Source organism: Marmota flaviventris, chromosome 4 (assembly GCF_047511675.1).
Source record: "Marmota flaviventris isolate mMarFla1 chromosome 4, mMarFla1.hap1, whole genome shotgun sequence".
NCBI lineage: Eukaryota > Metazoa > Chordata > Mammalia > Rodentia > Sciuridae > Marmota > Marmota flaviventris.
The window spans coordinates 110,418,717-110,428,183 of record NC_092501.1 but is presented as its reverse complement, the minus strand read 5'-3'; positions in this window follow the sequence as shown (position 1 = coordinate 110,428,183).

Here is a 9,467-nt window from a genome sequence, read left to right as displayed (position 1 = left end):
AGTCTGTGTTGACAGATCAGCTGTTATCCTGATTGGCTTACCCCTAAATGTAATCTGCTTCCTTTCTCTTGTAGCTTTTAAAATTCTCTCCTTATTCTGTATGTTGGGCATCTTCATTATAATGTGTCTAGGTGTGGATCTCTTATGATTTTGCACATTCGGCGTCCTGTAGGCTTCTAGGATTTGGGATTCTGTCTCATTCTTCAAGTCTGGGAAGTTTTCTTGTATTATTTCATTGAATAGACTTCTCATTCCTTTGGTTTGGAGCTCTGTACCTTCCTGTATCCCAATGACTCTTAAATTTGGTCTCTTAATGTTATCCCATATTTCTTGGATGTTCTGCTCATGGTTTCTTAACAGTCTTGCTGAGCTGTCTATGTTCTTTTCCAGTTGAAATACTTTGTCTTCATTGTCTGATGTTCTATCTTCTAAGTGTTCTACTCTGCTGGTAGTATTCTCCATTGAGTTTTTAAGTTGGTTTATTGCTTCCTGCATTTCTAGGATTTCTGTTTGTTTGTTTTTTATAACCTCTATCTCCCTGTATAGTTGATCCTTTGCTTCCTGGATTTGTTTGCGTAATTCGTTGTCGAAGTGATCTTTCATTGTCTGATTTTGCTGTTTAATGTCTTCCTTGATACTCCAGATCATCTGAAGCATGTATATCCTGAATTCTTTATCTGACATTCCATCTGCTGCAGCTGTTACCTCTTCTAAAGTTGCGTTGACCTGCATTGCTTGTGGTCCTTTCTTTCCTTGTCTTTTCATACTGCTTGCGTATCTTTCCTGCAGGTGCAGGCGGCGGCTCTGCTCTCTCCTTATTCCAATTGGGGTGTCGGGGCTACCACGCGGGCAGGTCACTGGGCCTGTTCTGGGAGCTGGCGGCGGCTCTGTTCTGCCCCTACTCCAATTGGGGTGACGAGTGTACCACGCCGGCAGGCCACTGGGTCTGATCCGCCGGTTGGTTGCAGGTTTGCCTACCCTGCAGGCGCGGGCGGCGGCTCTACTCTGCCCCTACTGCAAATGGGGTGACGTGTCTGTCGTACCGGCAGGCCACTGGGCCTGTCCCGCTGGTCGGTCGCAGATCTGCCCACCTTTCGGGCACGGGTGGAGGCTCTGCTCTGCCCCTACTCCAATTGGGGTGTCGTGACTACCCCGCCTGCAGGACACTGGGCCTGTTCCTGGCACGGGCGGCGACTCTGCTCTGCCACTACTCCAATTAGGGTGGTGTTTGTACCATGCCGGCAGGCTCCTGGGCCTGATCCGCAGGTCTGTTGTAGGTCTGCCTACCTTGGAGGCGCGGGCGGCGGATCTGCCCTGCCCCTCCTACCACGCCTGCGGACCCCTGGGCCTGATCTACAGGTTGATCACTGGTCTGCTCACCCTGCGGGCACGGGTGGCGGTTCTGCTCCGCCCCCGATTGGGGTCACGTGACCACCACACCGGCAGGGCCTGATCCGGGCGTGGGAGAAGGATCTGCTCTGCCCCTACTCCAGTTGGGGTGACGTGTGTACCACACTGGCAGGCCACTGGGCCTGACCCGCCAGGCTGTCACAGGTCTGTTTACCTTGCACGCTCATTCGTCACAGCGCGAACCGCGGCTCTGCCCTGCCCCTCCTACCACGCCCATGTACCACTGGGTCGCGGGTCTGCCCACCTTGCGGTTGCGGGTGGCGGCTCCGCTCCGCCCCCTCTCCAATTGGGGTCACGCGGTCACCACGCTGGCGAGCCGCTGGGCCTGCTCCGGGCGCTGGCGGCGGCCCGGCTCCTTCCCTCTGGCTCGACGACAAATTGAGGAGACTCGGGTGACTGTGCCTCACCCCCCCTACCAGGAGACCAACTGCTTATGTCACCACTGGTATTGATGAAGTTCCCTCCTCCGCCGCTTTCTGCAGACATCAGATCTCTGCCATGTTGGTATCCTATGCGAATGGCAGCATTTCGTTCCCCTTGCCGGGCAACCAAAGCACCGGGTGAGTCCTGACCGGCCCTCAGCAGGACCCGGACGGAGAAGCAGTTTCCGCGGGCTCCTAGCCCCGGGCCAGGGAAGTTCCGGGAGCCGGAACTCGGCCACTCCGTGCTCGGTGTAAGCTCCTATAAATGTAAGCTCCAAGAAGCAGTCCCCGCGGGCTCAGTTCCGGGAGCCGTAATTCGGCTGCTTAGTGCTTGTTGTGTGCTCTGGTAGGCGCAGGGTCCAAGAAGCAGCCTCCGCGGGCTCAGCAGCCCTGGGCCAGGGCGGTTCCGGGAGCCGGAACTCGGCCGCCCCGTAAGAAGCACCCAGGCGCTGAGCCCTAGCAATCTGTCTGCAAGCCGCAGGCGAATTGCAGCCTGAAATTACCTGTTCTATGGCTGAATGAGCTGCGGTCAGTCGAAAACAGCGGTGGTGACGTCAGTTTACCAACATGGTGGCTGCTGGCCTCCTCTGTGGTCTGACCGGTGTGGAGAACCGAGATGGACCGCTTCCTTCCCCCGTCTCGAACCCAGAATTCAGCCCTGAGTACGGTGCTTGCGCGGCTGGCAGAAACTGCAGCGCTGTAACCCTGCGTCTATCAATGCACTTTTCAAGCAGTGCCAAGCAACCTCTAATCCTTTTACTTGACATATTATTGAAAACTGTATTGCCAACAAACCCACTAAAAAAGTACAATTAACTGCAGAAAGTTATTGAGGCATTTTATATCCTAATCTCTTCATCTCTAATATTAGTAGAAAAAGAGTACTGTATATACTCTATAGCATTTTTATGAATTCTAAATAAGATGATATGAAAGCACTTCCAATGGTGTTGAGCATAATTATTATCATGCAATCAACATTGTTATAAACTCATAATAATATATGCGGTAATATTATCAGACTTATATATTTAATTGGTAGAGAAGCATTTATTTCTTTACTTTTGCTCCCTAATTTCAAATATGATCTTCATTTCTAAAGTAAAATTACTGAAAAGAAACTATTTTATTCTAAAAGTCTTAACTACCTACAAAAATGTATTTATTGTGCATGTGAATGAGGAAATAATTCCAGGACCCACTCACCACCTGGTTCTTTTTCTTTCAAAAATGTGTTTTTAAATATTTTGAGGACAGTTGTTATTATGGATTTTATTTGTTTATTTGGGTCTTAGGCCAAATGGCTGAGGAATGAGGAGAAAAAAATAAAACAGTAACAGTTAACTAGTAACAACATATATCCATAAAATTTTGAAATAAACAACGTCTGATTTAATTTGCTTTATTAGAAATTCAAGTACCTATGAAAATATCTAAAAATATCTAAACTCAATTTTTCAACACAATGATCAAATAACTATGCAATAGAGATATTAAAAGTGAATTTGAGGGATCATTTTAAAATTATTGAGTAACTGCTTAAGAATATGAATTCACACCCCAGAAAGAATAGATAGCTCAACACTACATCTTACTCATTTCAAATGCGTGTTTTCTCATAATAAAGTTGGAGAAAGATAACACCAGCATAGAAAAAAAAATCACCTATTAGTTTTTCCTTACATCGTTTAATCTCTACTCTTCATTCAGTTGGGTACCTCTTTAACTAAAGAAAAATATAAGTTAAGTATACAATACATTTGAGTCTATATATTTATGTGTGTGGATTTTGAGTTTAAGATAGTGAAAATTTGTGAAATCCAAATAAAATGAAATAAAAAGACATATGCTATCTTACACTGTATTTAGGAATTACTTTCTTTTTTAGTTCTTTTTCACAAAACATTAATTCAAGCTATTCCAGGTATTTTACAAATAGTTTGCCTCATAATATGAATATATTAATTATAATTTCTACTTTAGTGTCTTATTATTATATTTTAATTGTCTAGATAAAAGATTGAGTTTAGAAAGGTTTTGCAAATTATCAAAGAATGTAGTGATTGTGATAGAGAAAGAATTAAACCAATATTCATAGTAATAAATCTAAATCTGCAGTGAATTACAATTTTTACTAAAAGGCATTATTACTCCTTTATAATTCGTAAAATAAATAACAAGATGATAGACTTCAAATATGTTGGATAAACTCAAACAAGGAACTATTTGAAATGGTCTTTCAAAAATTACTGAAACATTGTATATTTAGGACACAAAGCTCAGTTTAATTTATACCATACTGTTTATCATTATATATTATTGTTGTCGTAAGTCTAATTACATGACCTTTTACTCTACAACTAGGTATCTATGGCAGAGTGCTACATTAAACATCTTCAAAAACATATATTTTGATATAAGTATCCTTATATAGTTTTCTATCAGACTGGTCATGAGATTTGTTTTGACCAATCTTGCATTAACATGCTCCATTCAGAGGCTTGATAACTGACTGCACATTGGAGTATATATCCTAAATACTCTTTTGAAGTTCTGAATTACTATCTATAAATGTACAACAATCTTATTGGGAAATCCACCTGGAAAAAATACTTGCTCCAAATTTTCCAGCTATCCAAGATGAGATTCCTAGAATAAAAAGAGGACATCTTGAACATTCCTGGAGCAGAAGATCCTCCATTGAAGGATCATGCAGGAGAAAAAAAAAAATTAGTCTAAGCTTTGGAGAAATCTCATGAAGCAATAGATAATGAATAATAGAATTACTTTCCATACGTAAATAATTGTTTATGTTTATTCATATTTATTCTAATTTTTTTGGTCCACCATTTGAAAATTATATCATGTTCTTATTTATAGAAGTGCATTAATATCCTTGAAATAGATACTTTATTTAAGTTTTCAGAATTTGTTTTATAAAAGTGTCTTCATTTTAGTACTTTTAGAATGATAACTTATGTTGACCATTATTAAGCCTCTTCACTTTGAAGATGATATGTCATAGTGTGATTGCATCACTGTCTTGACTGCTTATATATACACAATAGAATGTTACTCAGCATTAATAGAGAACAAAATCATAGCATTTTCAGGTAAATGGATGGAGTTGGAGACTATTATGCTCAGTGAAGTAAGCCAATTCTAAAAAAAAACAAATGCCAAATGTTTTCTCTGATATGAGGATGCTGACTCATAATGGGGATGAACGGGGGGGGGGGTAGGGTTGGGGGGAGCATGAGAGGAATGGAGGAACTTTAGAAAGGGCCAAAAGAGGGAGAGGACAAGGGGTTAGGAACCACACTGGAATGAGATGGTCATCATTACCCTAAGTACATGTATGAAGACACAAATTGTGTGGATCTACTTTGTGTACAACCAGAGACATTAAAAATTGTGTTCTATATGTGTAATATGAATTGAATTGCATTCTGCCATCATATATAACAAATTAAAATAAATAAATAATTTAAAATTTTTAAAAATCATGAATTTTATAAGTCACCTTTCTCACTAGTTCTTTTTAAGATATCACTTTTTCCTTGTTCCTTTTTTATACTTTCACCATAATACTTTGGTGTATATTTTTCTTTCTTTTTTGCTTGACATTTGTTTTCCTTCATTTCAACATATGATATAAATTCTGGACATCTTCCTATCATGGTATCATTAAAATTTGCTCCTCCCTCATTCCATTTCTCCATTTCTTTTATAAATTTAGTTAATGTATAGCAGAAGTTTCAATTCCAATCTCTATTCTCAATGTCTATGTTTCATATTTTCCTTATTTTATTTATAAAAAAAAATTTTAATTAAAACTCACCATTTACTAACTGCTTGTTCTAATTTTTAATGGTGAATATTCTCTGGTTAACTCACTCAATTTGATGTGATATATATACACACATACACTCACACAAACACACATATATGTGTATATATGTATATATATATATATATATATATATATATATATATATATATATATATATATATATACACATATGCACATACACACGTTTCTTCAGAAATTTATTTCTTTATCATATGTTCATTGCTGCATTTAATACTCTTAAAAATGTTTTCAACTTAATTTGTCTTTAAATATTTTAAATATTGATTTTTTTGTCTTTCATATGCCCAGTGCATTTCCTGATTATTACTAGCAATAGCTTATTTAAGAAAATTTTATGAATTTTTATTTTATACACACAAGTAGCTGATACCAATCCTTAGATATATTGATTGGCCTAGGATGAATATAATTTCTATCCAGAGAGTTTTGTTTTTGTTTATACAATGTTGTTTCCAACTACCAATTTCTTCCATTTAACCTTCTATTCTAATTATATTTTAAAAACCTTTCCTAACACCTCATTTAGAAAGAAATATATATTTTTTTTAATTAACAGATAATAATTACACATCTTTGTGGGACACAATGTGATGTTTTGGTACATTTCTATATTGTGTATTGGTGAACTCAGGATACATAGTTCATCCATCCTCAAACATTTATCATTTCTATGTAATGAGAACATTCAAAAACCTCTTTTTCACTACTTTGAAGTGTAAAACATGCATTGTTAACTATAATCACCCTTCTGTTATATACCACTAGAACTTATTGAGAAATAAGATAAATCTGGCTGTGATTTAATTGACTATTATTAAAAAGACAAAAAAAGTGATAAACACTGGCAAGGAAGTAGTGAAAGGAGTACTCCTATGCACTGTATTGGGAATGTAAATTAGCATGACCAGTATTGAAAGCAATATAGAAATTTCTCAATAATTAAAAGTAGAATTACAATATGATGCAGCAATTCCACTATAAAGAAAATAAATAAGTTAATCAAAAACATACTTGAACTGTGTTTATTGCAGCACTATTAAAAATAGCCAACATATGGAATCAACTGTGTTATTAATCAAATTTTGAGTTTTGGATTTTCCAGACCATGTGAACAATGTGTGGTTTTTATCTGTTTATTATCAAAGATATTTCTAAGCTCAGAGTGTTATGGTTGAGATCATACAAGTTTTCTATAATCTGTTTCTTTACCTTGGGCTTTTTATGTGATATTCTCCCACATCTAGCAAAGGCACAGAATTATGCATCTTATTTTCATTGCAGGTGGACAAACATAGATATTTATGCTTTTATATTTCAAATGCCAAATAAAATCCCTAGTTTTGTGTTAGTTTTTGTTTGTTTTTTTTTTGTTGTTGTTGTTTGTTTGTTTGTTTGTTTTCCTAAGCTTTCTTATCATTCTGGCTTTATGCTACCTCTGTATTCATCTCCCTGCCTCTTTTTCCTTTACTTTTCTTTGTGTGGGCTTTGCTATTCCTGGCTGTTCATGTTCACTGATATCATGTTCACTGATATTTGTCTAGTATCACTGTGTTTATATCAGGATGTTTTCCAAATAATTATGGGTACCATATTGTCTGAAATACTATCCTTCCATTTTTTCCCTATTATCACATTACATTTTGTATATGTTTGGTAACATTTGGTTATAGCAGGTTGTCTTAGATTTTGACCAGCAACATACTCTCTATATTAAAAGTTTTAGTCATTATTTTACAATGCATTCCTACTTAAATATTTATAGTTTACTATACTAGGCCAGGAGCTGCCTTATATATCTCATGTTTACCACATCTCCTGATTGCATCAAGGATTCCAGTGATTGGCTTATAACATCTAGATTTGTGTAAGTAGATTTTGGCTATTATCATAATGACAGAGTGAAATAACTACAAATATCTCAGAATGTATACTTGTTGTTAAACCACACATGACTCTGTATGAGTGAGCATATGTATATTCTCATACATTCTTGTGATAAGTGGAAACATTAGATCAGGCTCATACACACCACGGGAGTCATGAAGTAGTAAGTATATTATGTAGTTCATGTATAAGTTCTTAGGCTTTAATAAAAATTATTAAAAATTAGGGCCCCACATTCTATTAGGATACCTATGAAAGTCAGTCCAAGTTGTCATGAATAATGTAATAGATAAAGTAGCTTGGGAATAAATTTATTTCTCTCATTTCTGGAGCTGAAAAGTCAAGATAAAGATGTCAGTATGATCAGGATCTGATGAGGGGTTTCTTTCTGCCTTATGAACAACCTCATCTCTTAGTGTTCTTCTGTGGTCCTTTCACACTTTGTACTGCAATAAGGAAAAGTCTATTAATTCTCTTTTTTAATGTTATTATCTTCTCAAAGGGACTACACCCTAAAGTCCACAATTAAACTTAATTACCTCCTAAAGTCTCCAGTTCCAAATACAATCACATTAGTTAGTAGGACTTCAACATATGAATTCTTTTTACTATATTTCTGTCTGATGTTAGGTCAAAATGAAAATTTTCAAGAAAAAGAAAAAGGAAATTTTTTATATTTTAGATAATGTTTCTCCCACTTTAATTTTAGACATCAACACATGGAGTTTGCACTTACAAAAATTTAAAAACTTTCCTTGGAACTTCTATATGTGGACAATAAAAGATGACCTGAAGTAACTAATCTTCTAAACCACATACCTGCAGTCAAAAGCTTGGTGAGTGAGGAGAACATTTGGACTCTATGCCTTTCCCTATGACTTATCTTTCCCTGATTGTTATCACTTTAGAAACACTTGGCAAGGGAGAAGTTATGTGAAGCAAAATCTCCAGTGGTTTTTACTTTAGAAGCATGATAAGAGAGTTAACTGATACCAACTACTAAATTTTAACTTTGGGACTACGAGAGGATAATCCCTTCTCAATTTTTTTGTTACTATGAAACCACCACTTATCTGTCACCTCAAATGGGGTTATTTTTCTCTCATCCTTCTCCTCTATCAAAAATATTAAATTTGTTCCCAAACCCTTTTCATTTTCCTGTGTTATTTATTGTATATGCACTTTTGACTGCACAGCTTTCTCATTGGGAACATTCTAATCTTTTTCTTTCTTTTGGGTACCATCCAGTTTCCAACAGTCTCATCCACATAATTATATCAAACCTGAATTGATAAATTATTTACTGTTAGTACAATGTAGTTTTTTTTCTTTTTTGTTTTACCTTAGTGTTATTTCTTTGATTTAATTTTCAAAACATTTTTTTAATGAGGACTAAATCTTCTATTTCTCTGGAAACATTATGCAAATATAGAGCAAGTACTATCTAAATATTGATCAAGTCATTCAAATATAATGGAGTGTCTTTGTATGTCAGCTAATATTTCTTCACATGGAAGATATAACACTGATCTTTTCAACCTGGCCTTGCAGAAGGAATAGAAAGAGACTAATACATTAAATATATGCTTAAATGAGACAATTTCAGACTGTGAAACACATTATAAAGGAAATTAAAGTGTGATTAAGCAGTGTGATTGATGTGTATCCCAGGTCAAGGAAGATTGACTTAGATTGGTCAATTCTGGAAACCTGTAACTGAGAAATGCATGACCAAATGATGCATTTGGCTGTGAGAACGTTTGGTCACATACTTTCAGGCAGTCAAGACCATGTGCCCATGGGAAATGTGAGAACAATTTTGATATTGGAAGAGAAACAATGGAAATGTTACTAAATTTAGTGAAAGATAAATAAAA